General features: G+C 31.1%; 1 protein-coding gene across 4 annotated transcripts in view; it reads left to right on the top strand.

The window, feature by feature from the left end:
• LOC129799871 (uncharacterized) overlaps nt 1–24,666 on the top strand; it is a 149,555-nt gene that overhangs the window by 4,691 nt on the left and 120,198 nt on the right. For all 4 annotated transcript variants that reach the window (XM_055844140.1, XM_055844137.1, XM_055844139.1 and 1 more), the window contains exon 2: nt 1,411–2,687. The gene's annotated coding sequence lies outside the window, so the exon portion shown is untranslated. The remainder of the gene's footprint in view (nt 1–1,410; nt 2,688–24,666) is intronic.

The raw sequence follows: 24,666 nt of genomic DNA, 5'->3' as shown, positions 1-24,666 counted from the left end.
AAGATTACTTATTTAACTGCAAGAAAATTGAAATTAATGTGCAATTTTAACATTTTAATTTACTGAATTCAAATTTAATTGAGCAACCACATTTATGCTATTTTACCATGTTTAAATAAACATGTTTTTGTGGGTCAAGTATTAGTTTATATCAATAAATGAGCGAAAATGTGTCAATTCAAGTGACTTTTAATGCAAAATAACGCATAGGAACAATTCATCTGAAAATTAAATCGAATTTACAAATTAAAAAAAATCCTAGTTTGATAGCACGGTAATGGAACGATGTAAATAAATGCATAGTAAGGTAACGGTAAGCTTCAAATAACCCGCCTTTAAACGCAATGACAAGATTAAGCGGACTTATTTCGAAATATATCTAATTATGATATGAACCCAGTCTTTACGTTCAGTAATAACCTTCCCGATTAGAGAGCTATCTCAGATTGAGATTTATACTGTACTATACTGTAAAAATAAAATGTCAAATTGATCCAAATTTGAACCTTTTGCAAAGGATGGATTAAATTAACATGTTCTATAATGATAAACGTGCATTTAGGGATTGAAATTTGATCCATCCTTTGCAAAAGGATCAAATTTGGATCAACTTGATCCTTTTATTTTTACCAGTGTATCGATTCGAAGGTATAATAAAGAAAACTTACTTAAAAAATATCATAAAAGTATATTTACATTAATGAAATTAAAATACAAACGTTCTGCCGTTCGAAACTTCTACAAAACTACACAAAAAATCACTTTATGAAGTAAATTTTTACGCATCGTTGTTGGCGTTGTTGACGACTGACGTGTGAAGAATTCCGAAAATCCGAAATGGTGGATCAGTCAGCGCTAGAGCAGCGAATATGTGAACTAATAATTTAAACTTCTGGTTGATTTCGAATAGGTTTGTCTTGGTTTTAGAGTGGCTTTATCTCTTCGAAAGGTTATTACTGAACAGAGCCAATATGTTTATTTAATAATAATTCATTTTAGGGATAACATATCCCTAAAATGAATAATATTAATTAAAAAAAAACGATATATAAGTATATTTTCCTGTTTATTACTTTTTTTTCATATTGTCAATTGATTTTGATGGGCATAGATTAAAGAAATAATTCTAAACAACTTTGCAACAGTCGAAAAGATTAACCTCGCTTTTAATATTGAAAACACGAGAACGAATAAAGATTTAAAACACTGAAGAATCCACGAAAATAGAGAGAAATAAATAAATATTAATAATTACATTGAAATGTTGATACAGCACTTTCCAATTAGAAATGTTTGCTTACTTAAGACTGACTCTATTATTTTTGCATTGACTGTATATTTTAAGAATATACCATTCGTGGTCAGTCGGGTATCATAACATAATCTTTTTTTTTGCTCTATCTTTTTCAGATCCACACGATCCACAAAACTTAAATTCTCGGCGTCGTCGTCGTCCATTTAAGTCAAGAGTATGTGGAATTTTTCATTATTTCGTCATAAGCATATATCAACTTTTCCAAGACAAAGCACCTGAATAAAATGTTTAATTAAATGTACATAAGTGAGACATTATTTTCCACTCCAAAAATTTTCACCATCGTAAAATGCATATTCTCAGAAAAAAGTGAATACACATAATAAACGTAAAGTAATGGTTGTGTAAAATAAATAATTTGTTTACTAAATTACTCTTAAAGGGGAATTTGATATTAATTTGTTAAAAAAAAACACGTAAAAGTAACACATGTGACTGTGTAAATGTTTTTTGATGACATAAATGGAAATTCAGAGATTTCCACCAAAAAAAAATCTAAAAAACACAATTGTAATAATAATTTGAATTTACGTTCTAAGAGCTGTCTAATATCTTAATAATATAATAAAATAAAACAAAAATTAAATAAAAAAACTCAACATAACCCCATTTTATAGAAAGAAAAGAATCTTGTACATTGAACGATCGTTTGACTATTCTCGAGTGGTTGTGAAATAAATAAAAAAAAAGTAAAACTCTAATTTACTAGAAGGAAGAGAAATTGGAGACATGTATAATGAATTACCGTCCTCTAATTATAATTGTGAATTTTATCAAATAAATACTGTAGTAAAATACTGGGAATAAGTCATTTTTGATGATACGCATTGCAGTAATTTCTAAAAAAAAGATACGCACGAACTTTATTAGAAAAATTCAAAACTGTGAGAAGTGACACTGTTGACATTGCTTTAAATCAAAAGTGTTTTTCTCCTTAAAAAATAAATAAATAAACCCTTGAATTGTTTAAAAAAAAACGTTACAATCCATTTAAAATCAAAATTTAACGAGCAAAATCATCACAAAAGTATTGATTTTTTTGGTGGCAAAAAAAAGAGCTAAAACAATACCTTAAAAAAAGTTTAAAAAAAAATCTTTAGTGAAAATGTGCCAAGTGGATTCAATAGCGTGTAAGGGTGAATTGAATGTACAAATAACATCAACATTGTCATCGGAATCATCTTTCTCCGCACCAATATTGTCGCAGCAATCAACAGCTTCAATAAAAGCATCATTGTCATCTTCATCACTTATTACAACTGTTACAGCTTCGGGAATAAATTGTTCATTTGGATTAGCGCTATGTCGGAAGTGAGCAAGAGATGGTGATGACACACTTACGTTGGAATTAGGGACTCTCCTGCGTTTTAAGGTAACTATCTACATCACCTTAACGTTGATTGTTGTTTATCTTTTCTTACGTCTTGCGAATCCTTTTCCTCCCCCCCCCCCCGCCCCAATCTACCCCACCTTCTATTTCAACTACGTACAATTTTCCCTCGAGTTTTCTATCTCTCTTTGTGTTGGGATCAACTTTTTCCTTGAAGTTTCATCACTCCCCAATTCATCCTGGACACGTAACAAAAGAGTTTTTTTTATAGCAGACTTACAGAATGTGACCATTTAAATGTAAAGAAATATTGAAAAAGTTTATAATTTTCTTACTTTTTTCACGAAAATTGCGGGAAAAATACAAAAAGATAATTTTAAATTTAATTTTTAAAAGTTTAAATTGAAAAGTTTGCAATTGGTAGAAGGAAAATGCAAATTGGCAATAACAATTCAAGACTAATAAACAATTAGGGGAAGTTTTTCAAGCTTTGCACACAAACTGACTTCGAAGATTTAATTTTCGAAGGCTACTTATTTGGGCCCATTATGCACTCCCCATTACTCTATTCGGCTTCTGACCAGCCTTGGTTGGATCAGTTGCAGTGAATGTGTATTTGTATCGACAGATCTCTTTATGCCGAACTCATTTCTGTAGGGTGGAGTCTACACTTATGGATGTTATACACTTATGGACAGCGTGCAAAAATCTTAAGTTCTTACTTAAAACAGATTTCAAAAAGTTGTAAAATTATTAGTTTATGATGTAATCAACATTTTTTTTGGCCTTTCGAAATCTGTTTAATGTAATAACTTAAGATTTTTGTGTTGTCCATAAGTGTGTACAACATCCATAAGTGTAGACTCCAGCCTACCAGCCTCTCTTGTTTAGGCGGTTCATTGTCAAGGCCGTCAAGGCCGTCAAGGCATTAGGCATTACTTTTCATTAATTTACTGGACTAAGGTAAAGCGCCCTCAAGTCGACCGGTTCCTCAATTCGACCGGTAGAGTTATTTATTCAAGTTATTTATATTTGCACTAATATTTGACGTATGATCTAACATTAATAGGTCAATTATTCCATAAATAAACACAAATCAGTGATAATGTTATAAAAATTCACCATTAAAACTTTCAATTATTGACCCCCGGTCGAGTCGAGGAACCGGTCGACTCGAGGGCACTTTACCTTAATTCGATACGGCTGCTGAAAAATCTGCAGCTGCCGAGTCTCGAACCACAGTCAAAGAGACACTACTCTACCATCTGATCCACTGAGGCTTTAGACTTCATAGTTTAATAGCTAGTCTTAAATCACAAATTTCTTGAAAAAAATGAAGTCTTAATTCATTAAAGGAATATGGAAAAAATTGAAGTGTTCGAAGTCACAGTATGTGCGAATCCTGGAAGCCTTCTCCTACATGTTACAAGATGCAAATATATTTTTAATAAATTTGGCTCATTACAATAATATATTTTAGTAGATAGTCCTATCTATAAAATGGTCAAATTAATAAAGAACACAGAAAAAAATGACTTGTCCGAAGCTTGAGTTGTGTGAAGGTAGCGCGCTTTTCCCTATCATCTTTTACTTCAAAAGAAAATCTATCAAGGGGTAGATAATATAGAATGATAAGCATCTAAGAGCTAATAAGATTTAATTCTAATTAAGAGATTTGAAGAAGAACAAATTGAAGTTTTGTTTTCTATCACACGATACAAAACGTTTTTAATTTTCCGTTTTAAATTTTATTCATATCCAATTGAAGTCTCCTTGTTAAGATTTTGGGTATAAGAGTTATTTCTAATGATGCCATATCGAAATAAAATACTTAGTGAATAAAAAAAAACTATAACCTTATAAATAAGTATATAATAAAAAGACTTCTGCTGACTGTATGAAAAAATATGGATAACCTGTAGGGTGAATTGTGGAAAGGAAGACACTTAAGAAAAAGTTCAATTTCAAATGCATTTTTAAGCCTAATAAATTAAAGCATACTTTGTCAGAAAAAGTGGTCTTCGGAATCTGAAAATCTTGGCGGCCTTTCACCAGGAGATTTTCTTCTTATCAGCTGTTAACTGCTGTTGCAACTATTTCTCCGGGTACTTAAGGATCCTTGTCTTCCTTGTTGACAGTTGACATGATTTCACTACACAAAACCACTAAATTCATTAACAAAATCAACTTGTCCAAGATTTAATAAAACTTGTTTTGAAAGCAACACGAAATTAAATCACTTTTCTATCATTTTTAACTTTAATATTTCATAAATATTTTTTATCCACCTTTTAAATGGATGTATGTCCTTCGATTTTCACTACGGACCTAGTAATATTTCACAAATTATGCCGAAAAATCAAACGAAACACTTTAATATTTTCCTAGCAACTTCCATAAGAAACAGAAAAAATACAACTACCATGTGAAGCTTATGAACATCACGCATGCAATACATTTTTTTAAAATTCTTTTCCAAGTCACTCTTTGATTGTTTAATAATGACTTTTGCATTTTTAACTTCTCAAATAATCACAAAATTAGGTTTCAAAATCTTTTTATCGAAAATCGAAATATTTAATTGCTTTATTATCAAATTTTTAGGGAGGTGTCTCACATTCCACACTGCTTGGTCCCACTTTCCAAGCTGTCTCGCTTTCCACTTTTTGCCCTATTACCTTAAGAGGGGAGTATCAATTTAGAAGGCCAAAACTTTCGCGTTTTTTTTTTGGAGGAGAAGGAAACGACCAAGATTCTTGAAATTTTTGGTACAAGTCCCGCTCAAAATCCTGAAAGCCAAAATCCCGAATTCTTCAAAGTGTCATAGCTACTCTTACGATTGCACCCGCGCCTTCTAGAGGCAAATGGAAATTTTCTGTATCTTGAGAAATTATTCTACACATTATCCTCCATATAATTTCATCCCTTTCAGGATTTTGAACATTCGGGATTTTGGCCTTTGCGATTTTGGCGTTCGAGATTATGGCTACCTCCGGCTTATACATATTTAGAATACTTAAATAATGCTTTTCGAAAAAAAATTACAAAATGGCGGACTAAAGTGTTTCCTTATTTGCGGGAGATCTGAAGCTCGTAATTTTTGTCCGCAAAAAATCTAAAAAAAAATTATTTCCATTAGGTTCATAGCTAAAACAAAAAGAAACCGAAAGAAAATCGTAAAAATCGGAACTTTTTTCAAGTTTTTTTTTTAAATGCATTTTTGGGACAAAATTTTGATTTTTACATGCTGTAAAAAATCGAAAAATAAGTTTTCAACGATTATTTTAGTTAAATTAGAAGAGAATTTAATAAGGAAGAGAATAAGCCTTTATTCATTTCATTCGGTCCATATAATTTTTCCTAATCTTTTCCGCAAATTCGAGAAAATTTTGGAAATGAGAAGTCGAGAAAAAACACCTCAAAGTTTTAGATGTGCGCTCAAGCGCATGCAAATCTGCTCGGCACTCATTTGCTTTCGGCTCTGTATCTTCGAAAATACTTCGAATAAGCTTCTGAAATAATTATGGTATATTCTTAGATAGTTTATCTATCGATTCAAACAATAAAAAAAATATAAACTACTTTTAACCTTGCAATTGACACTCTCCCTTACAAGCTGTATAGATTTTTCTGGTTATCCCGTGGATGATTCCATGGCCGGGACTGGTTCAAATAAGTTATGCCTTGACTGCTTTTAAAGTTCTAAATTGAGTAATACGGGCTTCACACCTAAGACTTAGCCATCTGGATTAACTCTTCTAATTAGGCACGATTTTTTAGAAAATTGTTGTTTAAGATTAGATTATAAAGGCAAATGATTCATTAGATTTTGAAAAATCAATAAAATTCCTTGCTATTCAGATTTTTGGAACCTACGGGAACTAGGCTGAACCTCCAGCCTGAAGCCGGCATAAGGGGGCGGTGGGATTACTTTGAGTTGTGAGGCTAGATTGTTATACCACTTTTTCGCATATTTATAAAGGAAATTGGGCCTAGCAATTACTTTATTTATTCCACAATCGTTTTGTAAAGCTAAATTAGATTACGTTAAAACCAAGTTTCCTTTACAAATATACAAATATTAAAAAGAAACGTATATCAATGTAGCCCCATCTCCCCCTACTGTTCAAATTTGATTTTTGCAGACTAAATTTAATTTTATAATGCTCATTTGTACAGTATCAAAAATATATGAAAATTTAAAATTTGAAAAACGTACGGTAGATTCTTTTTCAAACGACAGACGCCCGAAGGTTGAATTTTAAAATAGCAATTGTGGGGTTATGGTAAAAAAAAATCACGTTGTGGATGACTGAAAATAATATTTTTGTGATGTTTTATAAAATGAAAAAGAACTACTTCACCAAGAAAAAATGTGAAGCAATTGATTCAAAGGACAAATAAATCTAACATTAATTCCATTATCTTTAAAAATCAATATCGTTCGTATTTGGACGGTGGGATATATCATTTATAGGGGAAAACACGCTACCATCGGACGATTTAAGCTTCGCACAAAGCATATTTTTCAATGTCTTATAAATGAATTTGGCCCATTGTAATATTATATTTTAATAGCTAGTACAATGCCTCAAAATTTCAGAAAAGAGCTATGGATGAAATCCATAAGGAACATAGAGATAAAATTGTATTGTCCAAAACTTGAGTCGTCCGAAGGTAGCGCGCTTTCCCCTACCCCGAAGCGTTCGAATTTAGAAAACTCGACAGTATTCGTAATTTTTTCAAACTTAGAGGAAATCGTTATCAATTAATTAAATTTTTGCATTTAAAAGGGTATAGGAAGTAGTACAGAAAGTATCCTTAGTTGAAACACTTCCGTAGTGATTAAAGTAAAGGAATTACCAAAAGGAATTAGGTTGCTTTTTTCATTCTGAAGCCCTAAGTTTACATAAAGGCGAAGGCTTTCAAACTTCTTGAACTGGAATAGGCCATAGGTTCCAAGTTTTTAAAAAAAAAATAATTTAAAAAAACAAAACGAAAACTTCGCCATTTGGATGTACTCTGGGCGCATTTTGCACTTGCATTTCATAATTACTTTTAGAAAAAAAATTAATAAAAAGTTCTCAATTTTTTATAAATATTTTCATATTTTGTGTTTATTCAATCGGCACACTCTCTACTACCAAAAATTTCTTTTCTTTTCTCCGTTGTAGTGAAGGAAATTAAATTTCAACTTATCTCACAATCCCATCGAGGATTAAGAATTTTTCTGGACGCATTTGAATATCTCTGGGCGTGCTACAATATTTTTTTATAATAATAATCTCCATCGCAGTTTTTTTTTCCTGTTTGTCGTTTCATGCGGTGCCATAAAACATCAATGAAAAGCTTGAGGGGGCGGATGAGGGAGTTGAATAAGTTAGCGTAAAAGTCTCCCTGGTTCCGTAAGTTGAGAGTGTGCAATAGATGAAATTGTTAATGAGTTTCAAGAAAGACAAACATAAGAAATACGTGGAGAAGTTTAGTAATGATGTAATATTGTAGCAAACGGAAATGGCAAACAAGAAATACTTCAGACGTCAACCCACTCACTTCCTTATCTCTGGGTAAAGAAACCAATTAATACCAAACTCTTAAGTATATTCTATTTTATTTATTTTTTTAATTTCAATTATTGCAAAAAAACTTACTGTACAAAATCAATTTCCATAATTTATCATTGAATATTGTGAATGAAAGAAAATAGAGAAGAGTTGGGAAAAAAAAGCCGTGTGGGAATGCAGACTTGGTCAAGTTCCAAGTTCCTTTCCTATTGTACTACATAATATGGTATTAAGTGCTAAAGAAGATCTTACAGTTTCGGAGTGGAGAATTTTCTATATAATATCCTCTCCAATGTACCATACCATAATACTCGGGTAGCTCCTTTTATTGATCTGAATGGCAAATATAAAAGTAATGAAATGGAAGTAACGCCGTTGTTGCAATATACAGAAGATGGTTTATAAATAAACAACAAAATATAAATTCTAGGGTTTTCATAGTATCAGAAATTGGTATTTAAGGCTCTATATGGGATTGAATCTCCTCATCCAATGCCACCAAGTCACCTTCTTTTTTGTGCCAACCATCCTCAATTCCCCATCGTATTTCTCTCTATATTGCAAAATGATATTTCCGATCAATATAGCATTAAATTACACGATATTATTTTAAATTACATTATTACTTATATTTGAATACAAAATGTTAATAATATCCGTAATAATGATTCTAGGGGGAAGTGAGGCACCTTTTAAATTGGGATTTTTCACCTATGTTTAAGTAGAAATGAGCCATATCATAATGTAATTTAGCTTCTCAATCTGTTTGTGCATCTAAATTATATCACGATAAGGCTCAATTTAATTTGAAAATGGATGAAAAATCCCAATTTCAAAGGTGCCCCATTTCCCCCTACACTTGAAATATTGAAAAGAAACTTTAAATCAATGCTACTTGTACAAGTTTGTAGAATATAGGGGAAAGTACTCTCCTTTCGAACGTTCATGCCTTCGAATAATGTGAATTTTCTTTTGTTTTTCATAAGAGAATTCCACATTTCTATCAAATATTAGTTAGCTTATCATTTATTATTGATAATTACAAGATAATTATGTGTAAGTCTCTTACGAAAATAAAAGAAAGTTCACATTATTCGAAAGCATGAACGTTCGAAGGGAGAGTACTTTCCCCTAGCAACTACATTTTCATACCGTCAGTGGCGCTGTGGTCGCAAAACATTACCATAACCTCAAAATTTTAAAAAACCTCCCTTATACAGTTCAATATTGCAAATTTTTTCCAGTTTCTTCACAAAGATAAGCATATAGTTTGCTTTAGGTTTAGAAGTTTATAGAAAAAAGTTTCAAATGCCTTAAAACATTCTGAACGCAACCTTAATTTTTTGGCTTTTAATTATTTTCATCCCAAACAAAATCGTCAGCTGTAACTTCCGACAAGGTGGCAATGAACGGAATAAGGATTTCCGAACGTCTCGAAATTCTAAATAATAACTAATCATAATGTTTGCAGTTAATCTAATGAATCATTTCCTCATAATTTTCAAATATTAGTCTAAATTTTTCCGAAAATCAGGCCTAATAAGAAATTAGAAAGGTAAGCCTAATGGCAAAACCGTAAGCGGTCTTCAAACGAGAGGTTTAATCCAGTTCCTGACGGTTTTAAAATCCTAAGTAGCAAGTAATTCTATTGGGTTATATGAATCAAATGGATCTTTAATCCTTAATATCCAATCCGTCCAATCCTAATACGGGCTTCAGATCTAATTCTTAGTCATATGGCTTAACTTCTCTAACTTCTTCTCAATTAAGATTTTTTGGAAAATTATCACTTAAGTATCACGTATGGGAAAGTGATACATTAAATTTTGAAAAGCTAATAAAATTGGTTGCTATTTTGAATTTCGAGACTATAGGGAACTGGGCTAAACCTTAGGTCTGAAGCCGGCATAAGTCAAAATTCTGAAGCCCGTATTAGGTTTAAAGCCTGAATCAGGTGATTTATGAGTCTCAATGTTCTTTATATTTTACAGTAAAGAGAACAGTGAACGGTTATACCTAATTTAAGTCTTCTTACTTTTTCTTTCAATTTATTTCTCATCCAGTTCTCCCCTAAAATGACTTGGACAAAAAAAAACAGCATAGGGGAAGGCTTTGATGTTTCACACACGAAAATGATGTTCAAGTTCAGTGATTTTTTCGGACTACCATGCCAAACCGTATTGATTCTCCAGCTATGACAAAAAAATCTGTTTCTTACAAGGTTTATAATCCTACCTCACAAAATCCCAGGAAATCCTCAGATTTTCCACTGGAAGAAAAGGAAAATTAATTGGCGATTTGTGCGAAGATTCAATAAAGCTTCCATCTTCGCACACTATTCACGTTATCATTGAGCACCCCATTTTTACCGTAAATTTTGCACCGGACACTAAAAGTTACACATCATTGTTGAAAAGGAACTCTAATCTACTTGATTAAACCGTTTTTACAAGGAATAAAACGTTTTAATATCCCTGTTTTGAAACTTCTCTAAGAGAAGTCTTCATGACACTAAAAACTACTTTTTTGCTTGATTTTATGGAAATTTCATTCTGGTAAATACTTCCTTGAAAAGTCTAAATATCACCAAATTTTCACTAATTAATAAGTTTTTTAAGCTAAAGAATGATTAAACCCTGCAATCGAGAAGATCACACAAGTTCCGTCATCCCTCTTATACGGGCTTCATTATCTAAGGGCCTTGACAGACCTGAGGATTAGCCGAGAGACGGCTTAACGTAATTATATTAGAAATAACAATCAAACTACATTTTCATCATTTTCCACTAAGTCGTCTCTCGGCTTAAGTCGTAAGTGTGTCTAGAGCATAAGGCTTAGACATATGGCTTAACTTCTGTAATTTCTCATCAATGCCAATTTTTTGGAAAATTATCACTTAAGTTTGGGCAATATGGGCAACTGAAACATTAAGTTTTGAAAAAAAACCAATTAAAATGGTTCGTATTTTGAATTTCGATATCACCGGGAACTGGGCTAAGCCTTAGGTCTAATGCCGGATTTACGGAGTCAGATATGCTCAAAAATGTCTTTGAATGCGGATTTAGCACAGAGGTTGAGCTTCAGCGGAAGAACAGGCCAAAATTTTCACAAAACAGTCTCTTCCGGACAATAATTTTTTCTATGACGTAAAAAACAATACAAAAGTGAGGTTATGTCAAAAATGCTAAAAAAAACAGGTGTAAACTATGTGAGCTTATTGTAAATGTGATTCTTTCAGTACACTTCAGTTTGTGCAAGCTTGAAAAATATTTTTATATAAATGAAATGCAAAAATGCTTTAACAATTACTCTACAGCGGCCTATTTGAGTCAAATTACTTCTTATTTACTAACTTCAAGGTTTTCATGTTTTACTTTTTAATTAAGAGCAAATTGTAGAATTACAATAGATGCGAAAATAAGAGAATTGCACCGAATATGAAGTATCCTGGAAAATGTTCGAAGAAGCAATGTCTTCTATGTGCGATCGATCAATATGAGTCAAGTTTGTGAATTTTCTTCCACACACATAAAGTGCCTCTTCAGCCTAAAAGGTTTTTACATAAATATTAACCTTAATAACCCCTATACCCCCTGTGATAGTCATTTTTTAGAAAAGTGATATTAATTGTGCACAATCGTATGAAGTATTACACAGCAAAATTACAGTTTTGGGCCTGTTTTTAATTTCTGATTCCTGAAACTAGAAAAAAAGGATTAGACTCTCAATTTTTTCAGGAAAGGTGTTATTTAAGACTAGATATTTAAATATATAGCCATAGGTAAGATTCATAAAGGAGTACGGGATAAATACGAAGTGCTTGTAGGTAGCGTATGTGCGTACCATCAAAGCCTTCCCCTATTTCCTTGACATCTTTTTCAACACAATAAAAAAAGTGTTTAATTCAAGCTCTTAGCCTATAAAGGTATAACTTTCCAAGGTACAACTTGTCTGAAATTTTTATTTCAAAATTTTGAAAGTTCTGTCGTAGGAATCTGTTTCATCTGACGTCAAAGAACTATATATTCATTACGTATCAGCTGATGAGATGAGATTCGATTTTAGATTTTCTCATTTAAAACAGAAACAAAATCTCAAAATTCAGAATTAAGACCCTTGACCAATACAATACCTTTCCAAAATAGCTAAAATTATCCAAAACGGATAATTAGTTCTCTCGTAACAACAAGTTTTGTTGAAAAATATTGAAAAAATATAACAACCATATTCAAAAACTGGAGCCGCTACATTTTTTTAAGCCTGACGTAATTAAATATTTTGTTACCTAATATATATGACTAAACAATGGTGTATAAAATACTATGTACTTTGACATGTCTGTTTGATACTTGAAGTTTTCTAGCCCTTCTTAATATTTATTTTGTTTGTTTATTTTCCTCATTTTTGTATTTCCTCTCGAGCGCAAATCTTGATGTTTTAATCTGTTTTTTTGGGGCCGATTTTGTGTACAGAATGATTTTTGCTCTCAATCTCCAAAAGCTCCGAGACATTTTGGGCAAATACCTTATTGATAAAAACATCACGTGCCACATCTTCAAAAGATAATTATGAAAATGGATCATCTGTCTAGAGAGAAAATCAAAGTTCTATTTCATCATACCGTTCCTAGTCCTTTTTTTGCCTATGGGACTTCATTTTTTTTCTCTAAAGATAACATGTATCTTAGTTTGTTTTTTTGGTTGATTTGTGAATGTAATTATGGAGTTAGCCATCAACTCTTGTGAGATTTGTCTCACGATCTCGCGTCTCATTTATTTGGCCGTCAGCCAAACGCCTTTTAATGCTCCGCACAAAATAGATAATTGAATTACAAGTATATATATTATGTACATACTGAGAGATTAAAATGCTCTTTATGCACATTTATGATGGTTAAAGAATTTTCAGGATCAAAAAAAAAACTTCCATTGATTTTGCTGCAATTGTTCTTGAGAATTTCAGCACAGAAGGAATTTTTATATACGTACTCAAGAAGGACTCACACGTATCCAATTTAAATTGTATACCCTCAGTGCTTTCAGAAGGCATAAAAACGTGTTGAAACATTTATTATAAGGTGATTATTTTTATTTGCATATATGAGACACGCGAAATCTAATTTTGTATATAAGTATTTTCTACTTCTCAACAATTAGTCGTTGGGAATACAGTGAAAATTTTACGAATATTTTCATTTTGTCGTTGGTATTAGAAGCAAGAAAATTAAGAAATACAAGACTGACAACGGCAGGTGGTAGTCTTTCTCATGATTCTGATATTTAGTATCCAACATACTTATTTTGCTCTTTTCCCTCTTATATACCATACACTCTCAAAGTTCTTTTTCTTTTCTTCATTAACAGCAATTCTAATGTCCCATACAATGTTGAATATCAATTATTGCATCTAATTAATGTTGCTAGTGATACAAATTTTTAAATGCAATACAAACAGATTTTGTTTGAATTGCAATTAAAATTTCAGTGAAAATTTAGCATTCACTTATGAATTTCCGAATAGCTTGTTCATCATGTAATTCTAGGCTTAATTCTTTTAATATTGCCGACGTGTTCTGCAATCGAAACAATATGCATTTGGAGCTTTATGGAAATACACGAATTATTCCCCTTTGAAGTCTAATTCCATTAAGAGATGGATATCTAACGCGGAATATGCTATTGATTGAAGAGAAAAATTCATGTTTAATGCCATACACAGTTAGAAATCAGTAACATCGGTGCTTTCACATAAGTTATTCTGAAAACAATTGAAATTTGGCACAATAAATTTTATTGATTTGGAAATATGTTTTAAAAACTGTTTCTGCAAGCCAGATAGATCAGATAAGATTGATTTAATAGTAATGAAGTAAATAGGAAATTTAAAAACAAAAAATTGTTTGGGGGAAATTGGGGCAGCAGTGAACACGGAGTAGTTGTAACCACTGTAATTTTTTTTTCATTAAACTGAGAAAAAAAACGGGGGTGCTATTAACATTTTTTTCCTCATAACTTTTTGGGTGCAAAAATATATCAATATTTTTAATGTTAGTCTTACGGCGTTATCACACTTGCACATTAAAATTTTAATGTGATTCACATTAATTGTCGCTTGTGAGCGTCCAAATATGTTATTTGTGTCTTTGAGTCACTTAATATTTGGGGTTTTTCTATTTATTGATAAAGAAGTGGACTTTACCAGCAAAAAAAGTTTAAATTTACCTAAAGCGCAAATATTTTTCACATTAAAGAATTAAAGAGAAAATCGCATTAATTTTTCGCATTAATGCTATAAATCAATTTATATCAAATTTTGCGGGCCAAGTCTACCTTTTTATTAACAAATAGATAAAATTTTGAATATAAAATGATTCAAACACACAAATTACACATTTGGTCTCGAACCAGCGACAATTAATGTGAATCATATTAAAATTTTAATGTTCAAGTGTGATAACACAGTTACACCTTTTTAAGGGTAAATATAACATGAAAAAGGGTAACCTTAACCCCTAATACATCTAAAAAGTATAATATTTACGCCGATTTCGGATCAATACTGCAGGGTAAAATTAACATTTCCAGAATGTTATTTTAACTTTTTCGGATTTCTCTTTTAGTGTAGATATTAGACTTCAGAAGCTGAGACTTATATGAATTTATAGAAACTATAAGTTCAAGTACTGTGGTCATAAATATCAGTGTTTCGTTCAACCCCACATTTACTACTGCCCCATTCTCCCCTAGTGTACTATCGAGCGAACTGAATCTAATCTAACAAAAGGAACTGGCGCAATTTTCTTCATAGGAAGTGTATCCGGTGTTCGCCAGTGGAAAAGTAATCACTCTAAGAGGAAAACGCTTTTTTGGTCTTGCCCAGAGCTTTCGATCCCTTATACTAGCTTCATACCTAAAGCCCAAAATAGACACAGGGATCGGCTTAAAAGCTTTTCTATTGTAATACATGTGTGAAACTGTCCCGTCCTTCGCTAAAGTGATAAATAGTAAAAAAAAATCAAACACAGATTTGATCGCTTTGTTCAAAATTTTTCCTAAAATTGAAAATTACTTCAAAACAAGACAGAAAATACTTTTGAACGAAAAGTAACTTTGACAGGTTTCGTAGTGTAAAGGGCGTATAAGAAAACCTATAACTTTTTACTTTTGTAATGAAATTTTGGAAGCTAACTATTAAGATTTTGAGAAATTTGCTTTGAACTTAAATGAATGGTATAAAAGAATGATATTTGTATTATTCCTTCACTCTACTTGACAGCTGTCAGTGGAAACTTGTTAACAGGTTTCACTTTTAAAGGGTTTACGATTTTTCTTATTGAAATTGGATTAATGTCAGTCTCTTCGTTACCAAGATTGTGTTTAATTTAAGAAAAGCTTTTAATTAATTTATCTAATCTTTCTATGTTTGTACCATTCTTTCAGTTCCACTTGACATTTGTCTGTGGAAACTTGTCAACAGTCTATAAAATTGAAAGGGTTTACAATTTTGCGACTTAAAAGTGTGTAATTGAATTCTGTAGTCAAGTCAAGCTTATACTATTCTTTCATTATGGTTCATGATCGTCAGTGGAAACTTGTCAAAAGGCTTCACTATTGAATGGTTTACCATTTTCTCAATTGAATCAACGTCAATATCTTCGTTACCAAGATAGTATTTAATTTACCCAGAGCTTCTAATTAAATTGTGTTACGTGTCAGGTCTATACCGTTCTTTGACAGTTTGACATTTTTCAGTGGAAACTTGTCAACAGGTTGAATTTTTGAAGGGGCTTGCGATTTTTTTTACTGAAAATTATTTAAAATCTCTGCATTACCGAAATAGTAATTAGTTTACTTAAACTTTTAAATGAATTGTCGAATGTGTCAAGTTTATACCATTCTTTCATTCCACTTGACATTTGTAAGTGAAAACTTGTCAACAGGCTTCACTATTGAAGGGTTTATGATTTTTAGGTTGGAAGTGGTATAAGAAAATTTATACGTTATCAAAATAACATTTAAATTATTTAAAATGTAAATAGAGCTTTTAATTCAAACTAAATGCATAAAGTTTATCAAAAGAAAATGTTTAGTTATTCCTATATATTTTGTACTTCATGTTGTTCTAATTTACACTGGGTATCAATGCAAATTAAAGAATATATATAGGCCTATTTATAAGACAAGAGAGAAAAGACAGACAGACAAGCTTCCAAAAAGGTCACTACTGAATTAAGTTCAAATATCAAAGTGACATTTAATTATCTTGAAAGCAGATGAAAGACATTTTTCAAATTTAAAAGATGCCAATTGTGTAAGTGGAGAAGATTTAAACTATTCAACTGTCTCCATCTTGAGAGAAAATAGTGGATTAATTTTCATTGAAATATATTTTCAAAGCGAAATAAAAACAAACAAAATTTACTGACATTATCAATCTTTTTCTCCGCAAGAGGGCATTGAATTCTCCCGCTAGTGGCGCTGGCAACTGTTCTCAATTTTTATTTTTCAAGCTTTTAGTTGGAAAGTTCGGCCAAATATAATGAAACCTGGCAAAAATTTTCCCACGTTTCCATTTTACTCCTATAAATTTTCACACAATTTTTCTTCATTTAAAAAGTTATAACTACACTGAAATTTTTTCTCTGTACACCTAATTTGATTTTATTCGTAATATATACAAGCAAGAGAGATCCAACCATTTTCTACCAATAGATATTTTGGCGGGAGAATAATATTTATATTCATAATTAAATTGCACATCCGCAGGTAATTAAATTTGCATAAAATTAGTATATTTTGGGTGAGGTGGAAAAAAAGGCAACTCGTGAAAACATCAAAATTTTAATGAATAAACACCCAAAGTATTTTTGTGTAATCGATTCGAGTTTACACTACCTAAGTCAACATTTCTTTCGCCAGCTGCTTATTTTCTTCTCCTGATTCACGAAAGATGCATCATTATGTTGTATCTTCTCTCAAGAAAGATTTCGTGGCTATATTTATTCTCTGCAATAGTTCCAATTACGTCGACTTTTTGGTGTTTCTGAAGAGTGAAAGAAAAGGCAAAAAGCATCTCGCTAGTTCAGCATGTGTTGAAGTTATTGATTGGAACAAAAGTGTCTTAAATTTTTACATATGGACATTGAGTCATACTTTTCACATGTACCAAATCACTTTCTGAGATTTTTCAACTATTCCATCTTCATGAGCTTTCAACGCGTCAAATATGCTCTACATAAATTTATGGTCATTCAATACTCCCATATGAATTTTTAAATCAGTACACAGCAAAAAAATTGCAATGATAAACATTGTTTCCTTTTTGTATGATAATAATAATTGTATTTTCATTTATTTAGGAGAAAGTACTCTCCCTTCGAATGTTCATGCCTTCGAATAATGTGAATTTTCTTTAAGTTTTTCTAAGAAACTTAAACATTTCTAATAATAACTAGCTTATTATCAATTATTGATAATTATGTGACAATCATGTGGAAATGTCTTAGGAAAGGTAAAAGAAATTCACATTATTCGAAGGCATAAACATTCGATGGGAGAGTAATTCCCCCTATGTGTAAAGTTGAATGTGTAAATTGTGTGTAAAACACGTAAGTTTTACACAAAAATGCACATCTTGTGTAAAATTATATGATTTCCTTGAACACGTTTTACAAATTACACGATCATGCAATAATGTACAAAAAATGACCAATTGTGTAATTTTTGTAATTTGTGTATTGTATCGAAAAATAGTGTGCAAAAATTAGGCGTTTGTGTGATTTTTCAAGGCTAATTTTGTAAAAAAAAAAAAAACTGTAGTAGTCAACATGTCTTTTTGTATCTTACAAGTTTTACACAAAAAATGCGCATTTTATGTAATATTACACGATGTGCTTGAATATGCTCTACAAATTAAATGAACGTGCACATTAAATGATCGTATAAAAATTTATATATATGAGTAATACTTTAATGACAATTTTGTAACGCAACTTTGCTTTTGTTTTACACAAGTTTTATACAAAAATACACCTTTTGTACAAAAAATTACACATTTTTCATGAATACTTTCACTAAAGTAAAGGAATGTTCAAAGGTACACAAAAAATAAACAATTTTTGTGTGGTTCTTCAAAGATAATTGTGTTAAAAAATGTGTTATAGTCAACTTTGTTTTTGATTTACACAAGTTTTATACAAAAATTCACATTTTGTGCAATAATTACACATTTTTTTTAATACTTTCTTTAAAGTAAACGATCGTGCAAAAGTACACAAAAAACAGACAATGTTTGTATGATTCTTCAAAGATAATTGTGTTAAAGATGTGTTTTTTTCAACTTTGTTTTTACAAATTTACTCAAAAATGCACATTTTGTGTAAGATTTCATGATCTCCTTGAATGTGTTCTACATATTACACGATCGCGCGATAGTACACAAAAAATTAGGCATTCGTATAATTTTTAAAATATAATTGTGTAATATCCAACTTTGTTTTTATTTTACACGAGTTTCATACAAAAATGCATATTGTGTGTAAAGTTATACGATTATTATTATTACTATTATTATCATTATACATAAATCAGGCGTTGGTGTAATTTTTCAACGCCAATTTTGTAAAAAAAAATGGTCGTAGTAGTCAATATTGTTTTTGTATCTCACAAGTTTTACACAAAAAAACAAGATTTCTTCGAAAGTGTTCTATAAATTAAACAATTGTGCAATAAAATACAAAAATTACGCATTCGTGTAATTTCTCAACAATAATTGTGTAAAAAATTTGACTTTGTTTTCTTTTACACAAGTTTTATACAAAAACGCAAATTGTGTTTACAATTACACGTTTCCCTTGAATATATTCTGCAAGTTAAACGGTCGTGCAATAGTAAATACACAGAGATATTTCAAAGATAATTGTGTTAAATAAAAACATAATACTAGTAGTTAACTCTGTTTCTGTTTTACATAAATTTACACAAAAATGTATATTGTGTATAAAATTACATTTCTTGAATATGTTCTGGAAATAAAACACAAATCGTGCAATAGTGTACAAAAACTAAGCGTTGTTGGAATTCTTGAATGATAATTGTGTAAAAAAAAATGTGGAACAGCTTTGACTTTGTTTTACACAAAAACATACTTTGTGTAAAATTTCACAATTTCTTTAAATTCATTCTACAAATTAAACGCTTATGTAATAGCATACGAAAATTAGATACTTGGTGTAATTTTTCAATGATAACTGTGTAACAAAAAATGTATAAAAATCACCATTGTTTTTTCACCGTGCATGTTTACATCTTGGCGAGGAAAAAGTCGACATTGGGAGTGCATTAGAACTTAATTAAATAGCGAATTGGATGGCAAGAAAAATTGCATGGTCGTTGCACATATGTTGCAATTGGAACATTTGGTGGACACAAATTGATTTGGTGGAAAAGTTTTTTTTCCTTTCCTTATTCCTTCGCGAAACCATAGCGTTCGAGAACCAATCTACCGATTCATAAGCTAAATGTTGAGGAACTGACATGGGTAAATGTGAGCAATTTGAGGAATTTTGTTTTAGTTACAAAATCACTTTAAGTCATCAAAATAAATTCTGAATGAGTGCCAAATGGTGTCGTCATTTGACATAAAGTGAGATTCATTATATGTACATTTTTAAATGTATTTTCGTATAGTATCTTATATTTCGTGTCCTCTATTCTTACCAAAAAAAAAAGTCGGTTTTCTTCTCAACTTCTTTCTTTTTTGCCCTCTGTTGTTAAGTCTCTAATGTTGCCTTCATCTTATTTTAAACGTTTTTAGTGAAACCATTTGATATCTAATTTATTTTGTCAAAATTTAGTGCCCGACTTTATGTGTTAAAGACAAAGGGAAAATTATTGCTATTTATTTTAATTTTCAGCATGAAATCACAAAACTTCTGGAAATAGTTAAATTTAATGTGATTGAAGAATTGATATTATCCTTGAAGATAATGAATAGATATGACTAATATTATTACCTTTATTTAATTTATTGTGGATATTAAAGCCAGTTTCGGACTGAGGGTTAAATTTTATGTGGGGTTTGTCTCCAATTTATGACCCAGAGGAGTAAATTAATTGTCTCTGTAATTTAATCAAACTTCCCAGAACCAATTTTATAAGTGGGATGTGTTTTAAACTTCTCCACGTGCTCAACATTGCGATCCAACGATATTGCAAATTCGTTCTATACTTTATCTCCATGTGATTCATTCTTTTTTTTTTTCTACAAAAAAAAATAAATAAATCAAATAAATCCGTGAGCACCAGTAAAATGCAATATACTCACATGTCCATATAAATATCAATATATTTGTACATCAACGAGACTTTTACACATATTATAATGTCACTTTATTACACTTCTAATATACATAGCCATATATTCTGAAAATCTACGTATATGATACATTATGTATAATGTCATTCTGTCTGGCTTTCTGTAAAGCTAAGTGGAATGGGATGTTAAAAAAAAGCCTTGGCACAATCGTCACATAAAAATATAGATGAACTTGAAACATTTCTAATCTTCCAATTTTCTCTCGAGAAAATTAATCTCATGCTTTCCTTTTTGACATGGAATTCTTCTTGTTGTATCCAAATACAATGGAAAATTAATCAATTGCCAATCTCCGACGTAATGAATTTCATCCAAGAATCGAGTTAAAAAAAAACTGTCCTATGATAATACTTTTATAGCAATTTATTAGATGCTAATTAATTTATGTATATTTCTAGAAGTAAAAAAAAATTAGTGTGGAACATCGCCCAAAAAAATTAACCCTATATTGACGATAAAGATTTTTTTTGGAGCCTGAAGTTAAATTAAACAGGTATAATGGCACTATTCCAATGAAAAATCAACGTGTTTTTTTTAGCATATGTCTGTTTTCAAGTGCTTCTGCATTATCGACTTTTCTTTGTGTTGATTCCTAACAGGAATGTTGAGTGGTTTTAGAATACGGTATCGACTGGTGAAAACATTAGACGCAGGACCCAATGAAAAGTGAAATCGATTATGTAGAAACAATTGAGAACAACGAAGTGCTAAAAATACATTTAAAGGGAAAATCTTTCACCAAAACATCATTTTTAGTACATGTCTGTTCTCGAGTGCATCTGGATTATCGGCTTTTCTTATAGTGTTGATTCCTGTCACGACTGTTTGGTGGTTTTAGAACACGGCAAGGTCTGTGGAAAATATTGTACGCAGGATCCAATAAAAAAAGAAATCGATTATGTAGAAACACGATGAAAATAGTAAAATGCTAAAATTAAATGAAAAGGGGAAATATATTTTTTGAACATCTTTTTTTAGTACATGATTGTTCTCAAGCGCTTTTGTATTATCGACTTTTCTCTGTGGTGGTTCCTGTCAAGACTGTTTGATGGTTTTAGAATACGATGACGACTGGGGAAACACTATTAGACGCAGGACCCAATAAATAGAGAAATCGATTATGTAGACACACTTGAGAATAGTAAAATGCTAAATATACATGAAAAGGGGAAATCTGTCTTCTGAACTTTTTTTTAGCACATGACTGTTTTTAAGTACTTCTGCATTATCGATTTTCTTAGTATTGCTTCCTGTCAGCAAAGTTAAGTGGTTTTAGAACACGGTGTCGACTGGGGAAAGCACTAGACGCAGGACTCAATAAAAAGGGAATCGATTATGTAGGAACACTTGAGAACAGTAAAGTCCTAAAAATACATGAAAAGTGGAAATCTATCTTATAAACAATTTTTTTTTAGCGCATTACTGTTCTCAAGTGCTTCTGCATTATCGACTTTTCTTAGTGTTGGTTCCTGTCGCAACTGTACCTAACCCTTGCCGTGTTCTAAAACAACTGAAACAGTCGTAACAGAAACCAACACAAAGAAAAGTCGATTATGGAGAACAGTCATGTGCACAAAAAGTATTCAGGAGAAAGACTTCCCCTTTTCATTTTTTATTGGAATATGACCATTTATTCTTGTAATAAAAATTTCCTTGACGTGTCTCGGATGAAATAAACAAGCCCAATAAATTTGGAATTTGAGCAAAGATTCTTTACAATCTCAGTTGAAATCCAGCGATATTATGCACTAGCGTAAGGGTAACCTCCCTTAGCGGTTCGTTTCTGAGATAAAATCTCTCTTGTTTATTAATCCTTCTAAATATATGCCAATGTTTACTACTTTTATAGATATTTAATCATTGTATATTATCACATAGATTGATCTGCACTCGATTGTATACGTTGGCATATACGGCCTGCGACCCAAGGTTTCTGCCGTTTACCTGGTGAGGCCGGTAATGGTAAGACGGCGGCAAACGTAACCACAAAACAGAACATTGGTATAATAAAAATCTTATCTTAATATGTTTCGGCTAAGAACGATATCTCAACTCTATAAACATTATCGGAACAGACTGAGATTGAATTGTCTTAAAATCCGAAACCAATCTTATGTGTTTTAGGATGACTTTCTTGTGAGGTTAGAAATGCTAGAATATTATTCTAAAAGTCTAAATGATTTTTTAAAATTAAATTTTAAGTAAGTTCTAGTGTGAAATCTTTACTAAATTATTGCCTATAATTATTAAAAATGTTTTTTGACTGCTTCATATTATCTAAAAAGTCGTATCATTAGAATTATCTCGTTTTCTTTTAATACTTAAAAAAATATTTTCGGTTTTATCATCGATTTTTTAGCTTTTTTATTCTTATTTTCTTTGAAAAAAACTGAAAAGCCAAAAAAATAATTTACAGTTGAGTTCCTTAAATCTTAACTCCTCAAATTTGAACGACAGTTGAATTCAAAATATTATATAAAATTTAAGGTTATGCGAAGAAAGTTTTGCGTGGAAATCCATTCATTTCAAAATAAATTACAGTGATATATTTTCTAAAGTTATTTTTCTTAATTCAGGGAAAGTGCATTTCACATCAATTCCCTTACGTTTTTGAAAATATTGTTCGGATTTGAGGAACTCTACTGTATTTCTGTCGCTTGACCAAAAACCATTAAATTGAGGTTAGATTGAACGTCAAATGCTATTCCGAATTTCCCTTCGCATTCCGGAAATTTTTTTGGGACAATTGCGACAGATTAAATCCAATCCAATTCGACACGATAGATCGTGTACTGCCATTTACATCGAAAATTTAAAATAAATGTCAATCTAATGCCCAATGCACAATAATTGTTGTATATAAACATGTTTTCAAAGTCTCCTATGAGAGTGAATAAAATGTAGATCTAGTCGTCTTGATCTCTCTCACAGGAAATTTTGAAAACATATTTCCAAACAAAAGATATCAGAAGTTAGCACAATAATGCCCAGCGCACAATAACATTTATTTTGTAAACATGTTTTTGACATTTCAATGAGAGTGAGTGAGATCTAGATCTTGTTATCTCGCTCACACTTATAAAAAATTTTGAAAACATGTTTACAAACAAAAGTGATTGTGCGTTGGGCATAATGCGCAACACACAATAACTTTTATTTGTAAGCATGTTTTCAAAATTTCCTATAAGAGAGAGCGAGATAACTAGATTTCGGTTTCATTCATTTTCACTGAAACGTCAAAAACATGGAAACAAAACAAAAGTTGTTGTGCGTGGGGCATAACTTCTGTTTAGTAAACGTGTTTTTGACCTTTAAATGAAGATGAGTGAGATCTAGATCTAGTCATCTCTCTCATTCACATGAGAAATTTTGAAAACATGTTAACAAACAAAAGTAATTGTGCACTGGTCATAATGCTGCGATGTAAATAGCATGACCTTTTTCAGTTAACCGTGCTCTCTAGGTACTTTATCAATTTTTAAATTTCAATTTTTGCCTATAGATTACAAAGTCCCTTCCACAATTGCAAAATGTTTCATAATAGAAAGCTTTCCAGACTTTTTATTTTAGCCAGGACACTCTCGGGGAAATTATAACGATTTGCAAAGAGATTTCACCTAAAATGCATTTAAAAATGTCGTCGTTTTAATAAACCTAAAAGGATAATAAACAACTCCGAAAAAATTGCCAAGCGGACAGATGAAGCTTGTTAAAATTATGTCAAAAGGATGGTATTTACCAATTTGACAAACTATTTTTGTTAATTCGACAAAACTTTTTTTTCAGAAAAGCGTTTGTAATTACATAAATTACAAAAAATGTGGTTGATATTTCATATGAACCACATGATGTTTCATAGCATACTTTTGGCACTTCATGACAATATGTCGCAATTCTGCTTTCAATTGTTTATTTAATTAAATTAACAACCACAGAGTATATTCCGTCTGACGTATTTGCTTCTCAAAATCTGCCAAATTGATAAAATTCCCATTGAGGGTTAATCTTAAGAGTCGCGGAGAAAAGGCGTTGATAAAAAATAAATAAAACAAAATGTGGGTGGGAAATTACATTAGTAAAAA

This window comes from Phlebotomus papatasi, chromosome 1 (assembly GCF_024763615.1).
Source record: "Phlebotomus papatasi isolate M1 chromosome 1, Ppap_2.1, whole genome shotgun sequence".
NCBI classification, from domain to species: domain Eukaryota; kingdom Metazoa; phylum Arthropoda; class Insecta; order Diptera; family Psychodidae; genus Phlebotomus; species Phlebotomus papatasi.
Note: the sequence above shows the minus strand (reverse complement) of the source record. Positions and strands in the feature narration are given on the sequence as shown.